Here is a 17,502-nt window from a genome sequence, read left to right as displayed (position 1 = left end):
ACAAGGAACTTACACAAGGATCCGATTGCCATAAGTTCCTTTCATGTATTGCAAAGCAAGTCGGAACCAGATAGAGGGGAAATATTTTCATGGAATCCGGAAATCATGTGAGGCAAATCAAATGGAAACCAGCTAATAACGAAATATTTTCATGTGATTGAGAACTCTTGTGAAGTTTTTACTTTTTCCACAACACATTTTCGGAACAGGCTAAATCACATATTTCCAGATTTTTGCCATCTAGAACAAAGAGAACAAGCCGTAGATAAAATGTGTTGTGTACTTCCTGAAAATCCATGAATATTCTTAAACCTTGGGTAAATATCATTAAAAATAAGTAAGCAAAGGGTTACTGCCGTGACCCGGATTGCTGCGGCCACAACGCAGAGTACTAACCACTATATGATCACGGCAACATGTACGAGTCAAACCTACAATCTTCTGATTCGTAGTCAGACGCGTTGTCCATTGCGCCACTAGCCCAGATGCAACGAGTATTGTTGCTTATGCATCACATTTCTGGATCACCTCAAAACTTACACAAGGAACTTACACAAGGATCCGATTGCCATAAGTTCCTTTCATGTATTGCAAAGCAAGTCGGAACCAGATAGAGGGGAAATATTTTCATGGAATCTGGAAATCATGTGAGGCAAATCAAATGGAAACCAGCTAATAACGAAATATTTTCATGTGATTGAGAACTCTTGTGAAGTTTTTACTTTTTTCCACAACACATTTTCGGAACAGGCTAAATCACATATTTCCAGATTTTTGCCATCTAGAACAAAGAGAACAAGCCGTAGATAAAATGTGTTGTGTATTTCCTGAAAATCCATGAATATTCTTAAACCTTGGGTAAATATCATTAAAAATAAGTAAGCAAAGGGTTACTGCCGTGACCCGGATTCGGAACGGGGTTGCTGCGGCCACAACGCAGAGTACTAACCACTATACGATCACGGCAACATGTACGAACCAGAGAGAAGTCGAACCTACAATCTTCTGATTCGTAGTCCGACGCGTTGTCCATTGCGCCACTGGCCCAGATGCAACGAGTATTGTTGCTAATGCATCACATTTCTGGATCACCTCAAAACTTACACAAGGATCCGATTGCCATATGTTCCTTTCATGTATTGCAAAGCAAGTCGGAACCAGATAGAGGGAAAATATTTTCATGGAATCCGGAAATCATGTGAGGCAAATCAAATGGAAACCAGCTAATAACGAAATATTTTCATGTGATTGAGAACTCTTGTGAAGTTTTTACTTTTTTCCACAACACATTTTCGGAACAGGCTAAATCACATATTTCCAGATTTTTGCCATCTAGAACAAAGAGAACAAGCCGTAGATAAAATGTGTTGTGTATTTCCTGAAAATCCATGAATATTCTTAAACCTTGGGTAAATATCATTAAAAATAAGTAAGCAAAGGGTTACTGCCGTGACCCTGATTCGGACCGGGGTTGCTGCGGCCACAACGCAGAGTACTAACCACTATACGATCACGGCAACATGTACGAGCCAGGTAGGAGTCGAACCTACAATCTTCTGACTCGTAGTCAGACGCGTTGTCCATTGCACCACTGGCCCAGATGCAACGAATATTGTTGCTTATGCATCACATTTCTGGATTACCTCAAAACTTACACAAGGATCCGATTGCCATAAGTTCCTTTCATGTATTGCAAAGCAAGTCGGAACCAGATAGAGGGAAAATATTTTCATGGAATCCGGAAATCATGTGAGGCAAATCAAATGGAAACCAGCTAATAACTAAATATTTTCATGTGATTGAGAACTCTTGTGAAGTTTTTACTTTTTTCCACAACACATTTTCGGAACAGGCTAAATCACATATTTCCAGATTTTTGCCATCTAGAACAAAGAGAACAAGCCGTAGATAAAATGTGTTGTGTATTTCCTGAAAATCCATGAATATTCTTAAACCTTGGGTAAATATCATTAAAAATAAGTAAGCAAAGGGTTACTGCCGTGACCGGGATTCGGAACGGGGTTGCTGCGGCCACAACGCAGAGTACTAACCACTATACGATCACGGCAACATGTACTAGCCAGGTAGGAGTCGAACCTACAATCTTCTGATTCGTAGTCAGACGCGTTGTCCATTGCACCACTGGCCCAGATGCAACGAGTATTGTTGCTTATGCATCACATTTCTGGATCACCTCAAAACTTACACAACGATCCGATTGCCATAAGTTCCTTTCATGTATTGCAAAGCAAGTCGGAACCAGATAGAGGGGAAATATTTTCATGGAATCCGGAAATCATGTGAGGCAAATCAAATGGAAACCAGGTAATAACGAAATATTTTCATGTGATTGAGAACTCTTGTGAAGTTTTTACTTTTTTCCACAACACATTTTCGGAACAGGCTAAATCACATATTTCCAGATTTTTGCCATCTAGAACAAAGAGAACAAGCCGTAGATAAAATGTGTTGTGTATTTCCTGAAAATCCATGAATATTCTTAAACCTTGGGTAAATATCATTAAAAATAAATATACTGCCGTGACCCGGACTGGGGTTGCTGCGGCCACAACGCAGAGTACTAACCACTATACGATCACGGCAACATGTACTAGCCAGGTAGGAGTCGAACCTACATTCTTCTGATTCGTAGTCAGACGCATTGTCCATTGCACCACTGGCCCAGATGCAATGAGTATTGTTGCTTATGCATCACATTTCTGGATCACCTCAAAACTTACACAACGATCCGATTGCCATAAGTTCCTTTCATGTATTGCAAAGCAAGTCGGAACCAGATAGAGGGGAAATATTTTCATGGAATCCGGAAATCATGTGAGGCAAATCAAATGGAAACCAGGTAATAACGAAATATTTTCATGTGATTGAGAACTCTTGTGAAGTTTTTACTTTTTTCCACAACACATTTTCGGAACAGGCTAAATCACATATTTCCAGATTTTTGCCATCTAGAACAAAGAGAACAAGCCGTAGATAAAATGTGTTGTGTATTTCCTGAAAATCCATGAATATTCTTAAACCTTGGGTAAATATCATTAAAAATAAATATACTGCCGTGACCCGGATTCGGACAAGGGTTGCTGCGGCCACAACGCAGAGTACTAACCACTATACGATCACGGCAACATGTACGAGCCAGGTAGGAGTCAAACCTAGAATCTTCTGATTCGTAGTCAGACGCGTTGTCCATTGCACCACTGGCCCAGATGCAACGAGTATTGTTGCTTATGCATCACATTTCTGGATCACCTCAAAACTTACACAAGGATCCGATTGCCATAAGTTCCTTTCATGTATTGCAAAGCAAGTCGGAACCAGATAGAGGGGAAATATTTTCATGGAATCCGGAAATCATGTGAGGCAAATCAAATGGAAACCAGCTAATAACGAAATATTTTCATGTGATTGAGAACTCTTGTGAAGTTTTTACTTTTTTCCACAACACATTTTCGGAACAGGCTAAATCACATATTTCCAGATTTTTGCCATCTAGAACAAAGAGAACAAGCCGTAGATAAAATGTGTTGTGTATTTCCTGAAAATCCATGAATATTCTTAAACCTTGGGTAAATATCATTAAAAATAAGTAAGCAAAGGGTTACTGCCGTGACCCGGATTCGGAACGGGGTTGCTGCGGCCACAACGCAGAGTACTAACCACTATACGATCACGGCAACATGTACGAACCAGAGAGAAGTCGAACCTACAATCTTCTGATTCGTAGTCCGACGCGTTGTCCATTGCGCCACTGGCCCAGATGCAATGAGTATTGTTGCTAATGCATCACATTTCTGGATCACCTCAAAACTTACACAAGGATCCGATTGCCATATGTTCCTTTCATGTATTGCAAAGCAAGTCGGAACCAGATAGAGGGAAAATATTTTCATGGAATCCGGAAATCATGTGAGGCAAATCAAATGGAAACCAGCTAATAACGAAATATTTTCATGTGATTGAGAACTCTTGTGAAGTTTTTACTTTTTTCCACAACACATTTTCGGAACAGGCTAAATCACATATTTCCAGATTTTTGCCATCTAGAACAAAGAGAACAAGCCGTAGATAAAATGTGTTGTGTATTTCCTGAAAATCCATGAATATTCTTAAACCTTGGGTAAATATCATTAAAAATAAGTAAGCAAAGGGTTACTGCCGTGACCCTGATTCGGACCGGGGTTGCTGCGGCCACAACGCAGAGTACTAACCACTATACGATCACGGCAACATGTACGAGCCAGGTAGGAGTCGAACCTACAATCTTCTGACTCGTAGTCAGACGCGTTGTCCATTGCACCACTGGCCCAGATGCAACGAATATTGTTGCTTATGCATCACATTTCTGGATTACCTCAAAACTTACACAAGGATCCGATTGCCATAAGTTCCTTTCATGTATTGCAAAGCAAGTCGGAACCAGATAGAGGGAAAATATTTTCATGGAATCCGGAAATCATGTGAGGCAAATCAAATGGAAACCAGCTAATAACTAAATATTTTCATGTGATTGAGAACTCTTGTGAAGTTTTTACTTTTTTCCACAACACATTTTCGGAACAGGCTAAATCACATATTTCCAGATTTTTGCCATCTAGAACAAAGAGAACAAGCCGTAGATAAAATGTGTTGTGTATTTCCTGAAAATCCATGAATATTCTTAAACCTTGGGTAAATATCATTAAAAATAAGTAAGCAAAGGTTTACTGCCGTGACCCTGATTCGGACCGGAGTTGCTGCGGCCACAACGCAGAGTACTAACCACTATACGATCACGGCAACATGTACGAGCCAGGTAGGAGTCAAACCTACAATCTTCTGATTCGTAGTCAGACGCGTTGTCCATTGCGCCACTGGCCCAGATGCAACGAGTATTGTTGCTAATGCATCACATTTCTGGATCACCTCAAAACTTACACAAGGATCCGATTGCCATAAGTTCCTTTCATGTATTGCAAAGCAAGTCGGAACCAGATAGAGGGGAAATATTTTCATGGAATCCGGAAATCATGTGAGGCAAAACAAATGTAAACCAGCTAATAACGAAATATTTTCATGTGATAGAGAACTCTTGTGAAGTTTTTACTTTTTTCCACAACACATTTTCGGAACAGGCTAAATCACATATTTCCAGATTTTTGCCATCTAGAACAAAGAGAACAAGCCGTAGATAAAATGTGTTGTGTATTTCCTGAAAATCCATGAATAATCTTAAACCTTGGGTAAATATCATTAAAAATAAGTAAGCAAACGGTTACTGCCGTGACCTGGATTCGGACCGGGGTTGCTACGGCCACAATGCAGAGTACTAACCACTATACGATCACGGCAACATGTACGAGTCGAACCTACAATCTTCTGATTCGTAGTCAGACGCGTTGTCCATTGCGCCACTGGCCCAGATGCAACGAGTATTGTTGCTTATGCATCACATTTCTGGATCACCTCAAAACTTACACAAGGATCCGATTGCCATAAGTTCCTTTCATGTATTGCAAAGCAAGTCGGAACCAGATAGAGGGGAAATATTTTCATGGAATCTGGAAATCATGTGAGGCAAATCAAATGGAAACCAGCTAATAACGAAATATTTTCATGTGATTGAGAACTCTTGTGAAGTTTTTACTTTTTTCCACAACACATTTTCGGAACAGGCTAAATCACATATTTCCAGATTTTTGCCATCTAGAACAAAGAGAACAAGCCGTAGATAAAATGTGTTGTGTATTTCCTGAAAATCCATGAATATTCTTAAACCTTGGGTAAATATCATTAAAAATAAGTAAGCAAAGGGCTACTGCCGTGACCCAGATTCTGACCGGGGTTGCTGCAGCCACAACGCAGAGTACGAGCCAGGTAGGAGTCGAACCTACAATCTTCTGATTCGTAGTCAGACGCGTTGTCCATTGCGCCACTGGCCCAGATGCAACGAGTATTGTTGCTTATGCATCACATTTCTGGATCACCTCAAAATTTACACAAGGATCCGATTGCCATAAGTTCCTTTCATGTATTGCAAAGCAAGTCGGAACCAGATAGAGGGGAAATATTTTCATGGAATCCGGAAATCATGTGAGGCAAATCAAATGGAAACCAGCTAATAACGAAATATTTTCATGTGATTGAGAACTCTTGTGAAGTTTTTACTTTTTTCCACAACACATTTTCGGAACAGGCTAAATCACATATTTCCAGATTTTTGCCATCTAGAACAAAGAGAACAAGCCGTAGATAAAATGTGTTGTGTATTTCCTGAAAATCCATGAATATTCTTAAACCTTGGGTAAATATCATTAAAAATAAGTAAGCAAAGGGTTACTGCCGTGACCCGCATTCGGACCGGGGTTGCTGCGGCCACAACGCAGAGTACTAACCACTATACGATCACGGCAACATGTACGAGTCGAACCTACAATCTTCTGATTCGTAGTCAGACGCGTTGTCCATTGCGCCACTAGCCCAGATGCAACGAGTATTGTTGCTTATGCATCACATTTCTGGATCACCTCAAAACTTACACAAGGAACTTACACAAGGATCCGATTGCCATAAGTTCCTTTCATGTATTGCAAAGCAAGTCGGAACCAGATAGAGGGGAAATATTTTCATGGAATCTGGAAATCATGTGAGGCAAATCAAATGGAAACCAGCTAATTACGAAATATTTTCAAGTGATTGAGAACTCTTGTGAAGTTTTTACTTTTTTCCACAACACATTTTCGGAACAGGCTAAATCACATATTTCCAGATTTTTGCCATCTAGAACAAAGAGAACAAGCCGTAGATAAAATGTGTTGTGTATTTCCTGAAAATCCATGAATATTCTTAAACCTTGGGTAAATATCATTAAAAATAAGTAAGCAAAGGGTTACTGCCGTGACCCGGATTCGGACCGGGGTTGCTGCGGCCACAACTTAGAGTACTAACCACTATACGATCACGGCAACATGTACGAGCCAGGTAGGAGTCAAACCTACAATCATTCTGATTCGTAGTCAGACGCGTTGTCCATTTTGCCACTAGCCCAGATGCAACGAGTATTGTTGCTTATGCATCACATTTCTGGATCACCTCAAAACTTACACAAGGAACTTACACAAGGATCCGATTGCCATAAGTTCCTTTCATGTATTGCAAAGCAAGTCGGAACCAGATAGAGGGGAAATATTTTCATGGAATCCGGAAATCATGTGAGGCAAATCAAATGGAAACCAGCTAATAACGAAATATTTTCATGTGATTGAGAACTCTTGTGAAGTTTTTACTTTTTCCACAACACATTTTCGGAACAGGCTAAATCACATATTTCCAGATTTTTGCCATCTAGAACAAAGAGAACAAGCCGTAGATAAAATGTGTTGTGTACTTCCTGAAAATCCATGAATATTCTTAAACCTTGGGTAAATATCATTAAAAATAAGTAAGCAAAGGGTTACTGCCGTGACCCGGATTGCTGCGGCCACAACGCAGAGTACTAACCACTATATGATCACGGCAACATGTACGAGTCAAACCTACAATCTTCTGATTCGTAGTCAGACGCGTTGTCCATTGCGCCACTAGCCCAGATGCAACGAGTATTGTTGCTTATGCATCACATTTCTGGATCACCTCAAAACTTACACAAGGAACTTACACAAGGATCCGATTGCCATAAGTTCCTTTCATGTATTGCAAAGCAAGTCGGAACCAGATAGAGGGGAAATATTTTCATGGAATCTGGAAATCATGTGAGGCAAATCAAATGGAAACCAGCTAATTACGAAATATTTTCAAGTGATTGAGAACTCTTGTGAAGTTTTTACTTTTTTCCACAACACATTTTCGGAACAGGCTAAATCACATATTTCCAGATTTTTGCCATCTAGAACAAAGAGAACAAGCCGTAGATAAAATGTGTTGTGTATTTCCTGAAAATCCATGAATATTCTTAAACCTTGGGTAAATATCATTAAAAATAAGTAAGCAAAGGGTTACTGCCGTGACCCGGATTCGGACCGGGGTTGCTGCGGCCACAACTTAGAGTACTAACCACTATACGATCACGGCAACATGTACGAGCCAGGTAGGAGTCAAACCTACAATCATTCTGATTCGTAGTCAGACGCGTTGTCCATTTTGCCACTAGCCCAGATGCAACGAGTATTGTTGCTTATGCATCACATTTCTGGATCACCTCAAAACTTACACAAGGAACTTACACAAGGATCCGATTGCCATAAGTTCCTTTCATGTATTGCAAAGCAAGTCGGAACCAGATAGAGGGGAAATATTTTCATGGAATCCGGAAATCATGTGAGGCAAATCAAATGGAAACCAGCTAATAACGAAATATTTTCATGTGATTGAGAACTCTTGTGAAGTTTTTACTTTTTCCACAACACATTTTCGGAACAGGCTAAATCACATATTTCCAGATTTTTGCCATCTAGAACAAAGAGAACAAGCCGTAGATAAAATGTGTTGTGTACTTCCTGAAAATCCATGAATATTCTTAAACCTTGGGTAAATATCATTAAAAATAAGTAAGCAAAGGGTTACTGCCGTGACCCGGATTGCTGCGGCCACAACGCAGAGTACTAACCACTATATGATCACGGCAACATGTACGAGTCAAACCTACAATCTTCTGATTCGTAGTCAGACGCGTTGTCCATTGCGCCACTAGCCCAGATGCAACGAGTATTGTTGCTTATGCATCACATTTCTGGATCACCTCAAAACTTACACAAGGAACTTACACAAGGATCCGATTGCCATAAGTTCCTTTCATGTATTGCAAAGCAAGTCGGAACCAGATAGAGGGGAAATATTTTCATGGAATCTGGAAATCATGTGAGGCAAATCAAATGGAAACCAGCTAATAACGAAATATTTTCATGTGATTGAGAACTCTTGTGAAGTTTTTACTTTTTTCCACAACACATTTTCGGAACAGGCTAAATCACATATTTCCAGATTTTTGCCATCTAGAACAAAGAGAACAAGCCGTAGATAAAATGTGTTGTGTATTTCCTGAAAATCCATGAATATTCTTAAACCTTGGGTAAATATCATTAAAAATAAGTAAGCAAAGGGTTACTGCCGTGACCCGGATTCGGACCGGGGTTGCTACGGCCACAACGCAGAGTACTAACCACTATACGATCACGGCAACATGTACAAGCCAGGTAGGAGTGGAACTTACCATCTTCTGATTCGTAGTCAGACGCGTTGTCCATTGCGCCACTAGCCCAGATGCAGCGTGTATTGTTGCTTATGCATCACATTTCTGGATCACCTCAAAACTTACACAAGTATCCGATTGCCATAAGTTCCTTTCATGTATTGCAAAGCAAGTCGGAACCAGATAGAGGGGAAATATTTTCATGGAATCTGGAAATCATGTGAGGCAAATCAAATGGAAACCAGCTAATAACGAAATATTTTCATGTGATTGAGAACTCTTGTGAAGTTTTTACTTTTTTCCACAACACATTTTCGGAACAGGCTAAATCACATATTTCCAGATTTTTGCCATCTAGAACAAAGAGAACAAGCCGTAGATAAAATGTGTTGTGTATTTCCTGAAAATCCATGAATATTCTTAAACCTTGGGTAAATATCATTAAAAATAAGTAAGCAAATGGGTACTGCCGTGACCCGGATTCGGACCGGGGTTGCTACGGCCACAACGCAGAGTACTAACCACTATACGATCACGGCAACACGTACGAGTCGAACCTACAATCTTCTGATTTGTAGTCAGACGCGTTGTCCATTGCGCCACTGGCCCAGATGCAACGAGTATTGTTGCTTATGCATCACATTTCTGGATCACCTCAAAATTTACACAAGGATCCGATTGCCATAAGTTCCTTTCATGTATTGCAAAGCAAGTCGGAACCAGATAGAGGGGAAATATTTTCATGGAATCCGGAAATCATGTGAGGCAAATCAAATGGAAACCAGCTAATAACGAAATATTTTCATGTGATTGAGAACTCTTGTGAAGTTTTTACTTTTTTCCACAACACATTTTCGGAACAGGCTAAATCACATATTTCCAGATTTTTGCCATCTAGAACAAAGAGAACAAGCCGTAGATAAAATGTGTTGTGTATTTCCTGAAAATACATGAATATTCTTAAACCTTGGGTAAATATCATTAAAAATAAGTAAGCAAAGGGTTACTGCCGTGACCCGGATTGCTGCGGCCACAACGCAGAGTACTAACCACTATATGATCACGGCAACATGTACGAGTCAAACCTACAATCTTCTGATTCGTAGTCAGACGCGTTGTCCATTGCGCCACTAGCCCAGATGCAACGAGTATTGTTGCTTATGCATCACATTTCTGGATCACCTCAAAACTTACACAAGGAACTTACACAAGGATCCGATTGCCATAAGTTCCTTTCATGTATTGCAAAGCAAGTCGGAACCAGATAGAGGGGAAATATTTTCATGGAATCCGGAAATCATGTGAGGCAAATCAAATGGAAACCAGCTAATAACGAAATATTTTCATGTGATTGAGAACTCTTGTGAAGTTTTTACTTTTTCCACAACACATTTTCGGAACAGGCTAAATCACATATTTCCAGATTTTTGCCATCTAGAACAAAGAGAACAAGCCGTAGATAAAATGTGTTGTGTACTTCCTGAAAATCCATGAATATTCTTAAACCTTGGGTAAATATCATTAAAAATAAGTAAGCAAAGGGTTACTGCCGTGACCCGGATTGCTGCGGCCACAACGCAGAGTACTAACCACTATATGATCACGGCAACATGTACGAGTCAAACCTACAATCTTCTGATTCGTAGTCAGACGCGTTGTCCATTGCGCCACTAGCCCAGATGCAACGAGTATTGTTGCTTATGCATCACATTTCTGGATCACCTCAAAACTTACACAAGGAACTTACACAAGGATCCGATTGCCATAAGTTCCTTTCATGTATTGCAAAGCAAGTCGGAACCAGATAGAGGGGAAATATTTTCATGGAATCTGGAAATCATGTGAGGCAAATCAAATGGAAACCAGCTAATAACGAAATATTTTCATGTGATTGAGAACTCTTGTGAAGTTTTTACTTTTTTCCACAACACATTTTCGGAACAGGCTAAATCACATATTTCCAGATTTTTGCCATCTAGAACAAAGAGAACAAGCCGTAGATAAAATGTGTTGTGTATTTCCTGAAAATCCATGAATATTCTTAAACCTTGGGTAAATATCATTAAAAATAAGTAAGCAAAGGGTTACTGCCGTGACCCGGATTCGGACCGGGGTTGCTACGGCCACAACGCAGAGTACTAACCACTATACGATCACGGCAACATGTACGAGCCAGGTAGGAGTCGAACTTACAATCTTCTGATTCGTAGTCAGACGCGTTGTCCATTGCGCCACTAGCCCAGATGCAGCGTGTATTGTTGCTTATGCATCACATTTCTGGATCACCTCAAAACTTACACAAGGATCCGATTGCCATAAGTTCCTTTCATGTATTGCAAAGCAAGTCGGAACCAGATAGAGGGGAAATATTTTCATGGAATCTGGAAATCATGTGAGGCAAATCAAATGGAAACCAGCTAATAACGAAATATTTTCATGTGATTGAGAACTCTTGTGAAGTTTTTACTTTTTTCCACAACACATTTTCGGAACAGGCTAAATCACATATTTCCAGATTTTTGCCATCTAGAACAAAGAGAACAAGCCGTAGATAAAATGTGTTGTGTATTTCCTGAAAATCCATGAATATTCTTAAACCTTGGGTAAATATCATTAAAAATAAGTAAGCAAATGGGTACTGCCGTGACCCGGATTCGGACCGGGGTTGCTACGGCCACAACGCAGAGTACTAACCACTATACGATCACGGCAACACGTACGAGTCGAACCTACAATCTTCTGATTTGTAGTCAGACGCGCTGTCCATTGCGCCACTGGCCCAGATGCAACGAGTATTGTTGCTTATGCATCACATTTCTGGATCACCTCAAAATTTACACAAGGATCCGATTGCCATAAGTTCCTTTCATGTATTGCAAAGCAAGTCGGAACCAGATAGAGGGGAAATATTTTCATGGAATCCGGAAATCATGTGAGGCAAATCAAATGGAAACCAGCTAATAACGAAATATTTTCATGTGATTGAGAACTCTTGTGAAGTTTTTACTTTTTTCCACAACACATTTTCGGAACAGGCTAAATCACATATTTCCAGATTTTTGCCATCTAGAACAAAGAGAACAAGCCGTAGATAAAATGTGTTGTGTATTTCCTGAAAATACATGAATATTCTTAAACCTTGGGTAAATATCATTAAAAATAAGTAAGCAAAGGGTTACTGCCGTAAACCGGATTCGGACCGGGGTTGCTGCGGCCACAACGCAGAGTACTAACCACTATACGATCACGGCAACATGTACGAGCCAGGTAGGAGTCGAACCTACAATCTTCTGATTCGTAGTCAGACGTGTTGTCCATTGCGCCACTAGCCCAGATGCAATGAGTATTGTTGCTTATGCATCACATTTCTGGATCACCTCAAAACTTACACAAGGAACTTACACAAGGATCCGATTGCCATAAGTTCCTTTCATGTATTGCAAAGCAAGTCGGAACCAGATAGTGGGGAAATATTTTCATGGAATCTGGAAATCATGTGAGGCAAATCAAATGGAAACCAGCTAATAACGAAATATTTTCATGTGATTGAGAACTCTTGTGAAGTTTTTACTTTTTTCCACAACACATTTTCGGAACAGGCTAAATCACATATTTCCAGATTTTTGCCATCTAGAACAAAGAGAACAAGCCGTAGATAAAATGTGTTGTGTATTTCCTGAAAATCCATGAATATTCTTAAACCTTGGGTAAATATCATTAAAAATAAGTAAGCAAAGGGCTACTGCCGTGACCCGGATTCGGACCGGGGTTGCTGCGGCCACAACGCAGAGTACTAACCACTATACGATCACGGCAACATGTACGAGTCGAACCTACAATCTTCTGATTCGTAGTCAGACGCGTTGTCCATTGCGCCACTAGCCCAGATGCAACGAGTATTGTTGCTTATGCATCACATTTCTGGATCACCTCAAAACTTACACAAGGAACTTACACAAGGATCCGATTGCCATAAGTTCCTTTCATGTATTGCAAAGCAAGTCGGAACCAGATAGAGGGGAAATATTTTCATGGAATCTGGAAATCATGTGAGGCAAATCAAATGGAAACCAGCTAATAACGAAATATTTTCATGTGATTGAGAACTCTTGTGAAGTTTTTACTTTTTTCCACAACACATTTTCGGAACAGGCTAAATCACATATTTCCAGATTTTTGCCATCTAGAACAAAGAGAACAAGCCGTAGATAAAATGTGTTGTGTATTTCCTGAAAATCCATGAATATTCTTAAACCTTGGGTAAATATCATTAAAAATAAGTAAGCAAAGGGTTACTGCCGTGACCCGGACCGGGGTTGCTGCGGCCACAACTTAGAGTACTAACCACTATACGATCACGGCAACATGTACGAGCCAGGTAGGAGTCAAACCTACAATCTTCTGATTCGTAGTCAGACGCGTTGTCCATTGCGCCACTGGCCCAGATCCAACAAGTATTGTTGCTTATGCATCACATTTCTGGATCACCTCAAAACTTACACAAGGATCCGATTGCCATAAGTTCCCTTCATGTATTGCAAAGCAAGTCGGAACCAGATAGAGGGGAAATATTTTCATGGAATCCGGAAATCATGTGAGGCAAATCAAATGGAAACCAGCTAATAACGAAATATTTTCATGTGATTGAGAACTCTTGTGAAGTTTTTACTTTTTTCCACAACACATTTTCGGAACAGGCTAAATCACATATTTCCAGATTTTTGCCATCTAGAACAAAGAGAACAAGCCGTAGATAAAATGTGTTGTGTATTTCCTGAAAATCCATGAATATTCTTAAACCTTGGGTAAATATCTTTAAAAATAAGTAAGCAAATAGGTACTGCCGTGACCCAGATTCGGACCGGGGTTGCTACGGCCACAACGCAGAGTACTAACCACTATACGATCACGGCAACATGTACGAGCCAGGTAGGAGTCGAACCTACAATCTTCTGATTCGTAGTCAGACGCGTTGTCCATTGTGCCACCAGCCCAGATGCAACGAGTATTGTTGCTTATGCATCACATTTCTGGATCACCTCAAAACTTACACAAGGAACTTACACAAGGATCCGATTGCCATAAGTTCCTTTCATGTATTGCAAAGCAAGTCGGAACCAGATAGAGGGGAAATATTTTCATGGAATCTGGAAATCATGTGAGGCAAATCAAATGGAAACCAGCTAATAACGAAATATTTTCATGTGATTGAGAACTCTTGTGAAGTTTTTACTTTTTTCCACAACACATTTTCGGAACAGGCTAAATCACATATTTCCAGATTTTTGCCATCTAGAACAAAGAGAACAAGCCGTAGATAAAATGTGTTGTGTATTTCCTGAAAATCCATGAATATTCTTAGAAATTGGGTAAATATCATTAAAAATAAGTAAGCAAAGGGTTACTGCCGTGACCCGGATTCGGACAGGGGTTGCTGCGGCCACAACTTAGAGTACTAACCACGATCACGGCAACATGTACGAGCCAGGTAGGAGTCAAACCTACAATCTTCTGATTCGTAGTCAGACGCGTTGTCCATTGCGCCACTGGCCCAGATGCAACGAGTATTGTTGCTTATGCATCACATTTCTGGATCACCTCAAAACTTACACAAGGGTCCGATTGCCATAAGTTCCTTTCATGTATTGCAAAGCATGTCGGAACCAGATAGAGGGGAAATATTTTCATGGAATCCGGAAATCATGTGAGGCAAATCAAATGGAAACCAGCTAATAACGAAATATTTTCATGTGATTGAGAACTCTTGTGAAGTTTTTACTTTTTTCCACAACACATTTTCGGAACAGGCTAAATCACATATTTCCAGATTTTTGCCATCTAGAACAAAGAGAACAAGCCGTAGATAAAATGTGTCGTGTATTTCCTGAAAATCCATGAATATTCTTAAACCTTGGGTAAATATCATTAAAAATAAGTAAGCAAAGGGTTACTGCCGTGACCCGGATTGCTGCGGCCACAACGCAGAGTACTAACCACTATATGATCACGGCAACATGTACGAGTCAAACCTGCAATCTTCTGATTCGTAGTCAGACGCGTTGTCCATTGCGCCACTAGCCCAGATGCAACGAGTATTGTTGCTTATGCATCACATTTCTGGATCACCTCAAAACTTACACAAGGAACTTACACAAGGATCCGATTGCCATAAGTTCCTTTCATGTATTGCAAAGCAAGTCGGAACCAGATAGAGGGGAAATATTTTCATGGAATCTGGAAATCATGTGAGGCAAATCAAATGGAAACCAGCTAATAACGAAATATTTTCATGTGATTGAGAACTCTTGTGAAGTTTTTACTTTTTTCCACAACACATTTTCGGAACAGGCTAAATCACATATTTCCAGATTTTTGCCATCTAGAACAAAGAGAATAAGCCGTAGATAAAATGTGTTGTGTATTTCCTGAAAATCCATGAATATTCTTAAACCTTGGGTAAATATCATTAAAAATAAGTAAGCAAAGGGTTACTGCCGTGACCCGGATTGCTGCGGCCACAATGCAGAGTACTAACCACTATACGATCACGGCAACATGTACGAGTCAAACCTACAATCTTCTGATTCGTAGTCAGACGCGTTGTCCATTGCGCCACTAGCCCAGATGCAACGAGTATTGTTGCTTATGCATCACATTTCTGGATCACCTCAAAACTTACACAAGGAACTTACACAAGGATCCGATTGCCATAAGTTCCTTTCATGTATTGCAAAGCAAGTCGGAACCAGATAGAGGGGAAATATTTTCATGGAATCTGGAAATCATGTGAGGCAAATCAAATGGAAACCAGCTAATAACGAAATATTTTCATGTGATTGAGAACTCTTGTGAAGTTTTTACTTTTTTCCACAACACATTTTCGGAACAGGCTAAATCACATATTTCCAGATTTTTGCCATCTAGAACAAAGAGAACAAGCCGTAGATAAAATGTGTTGTGTATTTCCTGAAAATCCATGAATATTCTTAAAAATTGGGTAAATATCATTAAAAATAAGTAAGCAAAGGGTTACTGCCGTGACCCGGATTCGGACAGGGGTTGCTGCGGCCACAACTTAGAGTACTAACCACGATCACGGCAACATGTACGAGCCAGGTAGGAGTCATACCTACAATCTTCTGATTCATAGTCAGACGCGTTGTCCATTGCGCCACTGGCCCAGATGCAACGAGTATTGTTGCTTATGCATCACATTTCTGGATCACCTCAAAACTTACACAAGGGTCCGATTGCCATAAGTTCCTTTCATGTATTGCAAAGCATGTCGGAACCAGATAGAGGGGAAATATTTTCATGGAATCCGGAAATCATGTGAGGCAAATCAAATGGAAACCAGCTAATAACGAAATATTTTCATGTGATTGAGAACTCTTGTGAAGTTTTTACTTTTTTCCACAACACATTTTCGGAACAGGCTAAATCACATATTTCCAGATTTTTGCCATCTAGAACAAAGAGAACAAGCCGTAGATAAAATGTGTTGTGTATTTCCTGAAAATCCATGAATATTCTTAAACCTTGGGTAAATATCATTAAAAATAAGTAAGCAAAGGGTTACTGCCGTGACCCGGATTGCTGCGGCCACAACGCAGAGTACTAACCACTATACGATCACGGCAACATGTACGAGTCAAACCTACAATCTTCTGATTCGTAGTCAGACGCGTTGTCCATTGCGCCACTAGCCCAGATGCAACGAGTATTGTTGCTTATGCATCACATTTCTGGATCACCTCAAAACTTACACAAGGAACTTACACAAGGATCCGATTGCCATAAGTTCCTTTCATGTATTGCAAAGCAAGTCGGAACCAGATAGAGGGGAAATATTTTCATGGAATCTGGAAATCATGTGAGGCAAATCAAATGGAAACCAGCTAATAACGAAATATTTTCATGTGATTGAGAACTCTTGTGAAGTTTTTACTTTTTTCCACAACACATTTTCGGAACAGGCTAAATCACATATTTCCAGATTTTTGCCATCTAGAACAAAGAGAATAAGCCGTAGATAAAATGTGTTGTGTATTTCCTGAAAATCCATGAATATTCTTAAACCTTGGGTAAATATCATTAAAAATAAGTAAGCAAAGGGTTACTGCCGTGACCCGCATTGCTGCGGCCACAATGCAGAGTACTAACCACTATACGATCACGGCAACATGTACGAGTCAAACCTACAATCTTCTGATTTGTAGTCAGACGCGTTGTCCATTGCGCCACTAGCCCAGATGCAACGAGTATTGTTGCTTATGCATCACATTTCTGGATCACCTCAAAACTTACACAAGGAACTT

General features: G+C 40.0%; 1 non-coding gene across 1 annotated transcript; it reads right to left on the bottom strand.

The window, feature by feature from the left end:
- Positions 1-5,866: 5,866 nt before the first annotated feature.
- On the bottom strand, positions 5,867-5,939 carry TRNAR-ACG (transfer RNA arginine (anticodon ACG)). The gene has a single exon. It is a non-coding gene; the product is annotated as a tRNA-Arg (tRNA).
- Between the last annotated feature and the right edge of the window lie 11,563 nt (positions 5,940-17,502).

This window comes from Rhinoderma darwinii, chromosome 3 (genome assembly GCF_050947455.1).
Source record: "Rhinoderma darwinii isolate aRhiDar2 chromosome 3, aRhiDar2.hap1, whole genome shotgun sequence".
NCBI classification, from domain to species: Eukaryota; Metazoa; Chordata; class Amphibia; order Anura; family Rhinodermatidae; genus Rhinoderma; species Rhinoderma darwinii.
The sequence above is the reverse complement of the archived record's forward strand: the minus strand, read 5'-3'. Positions and strand labels throughout refer to the sequence as shown.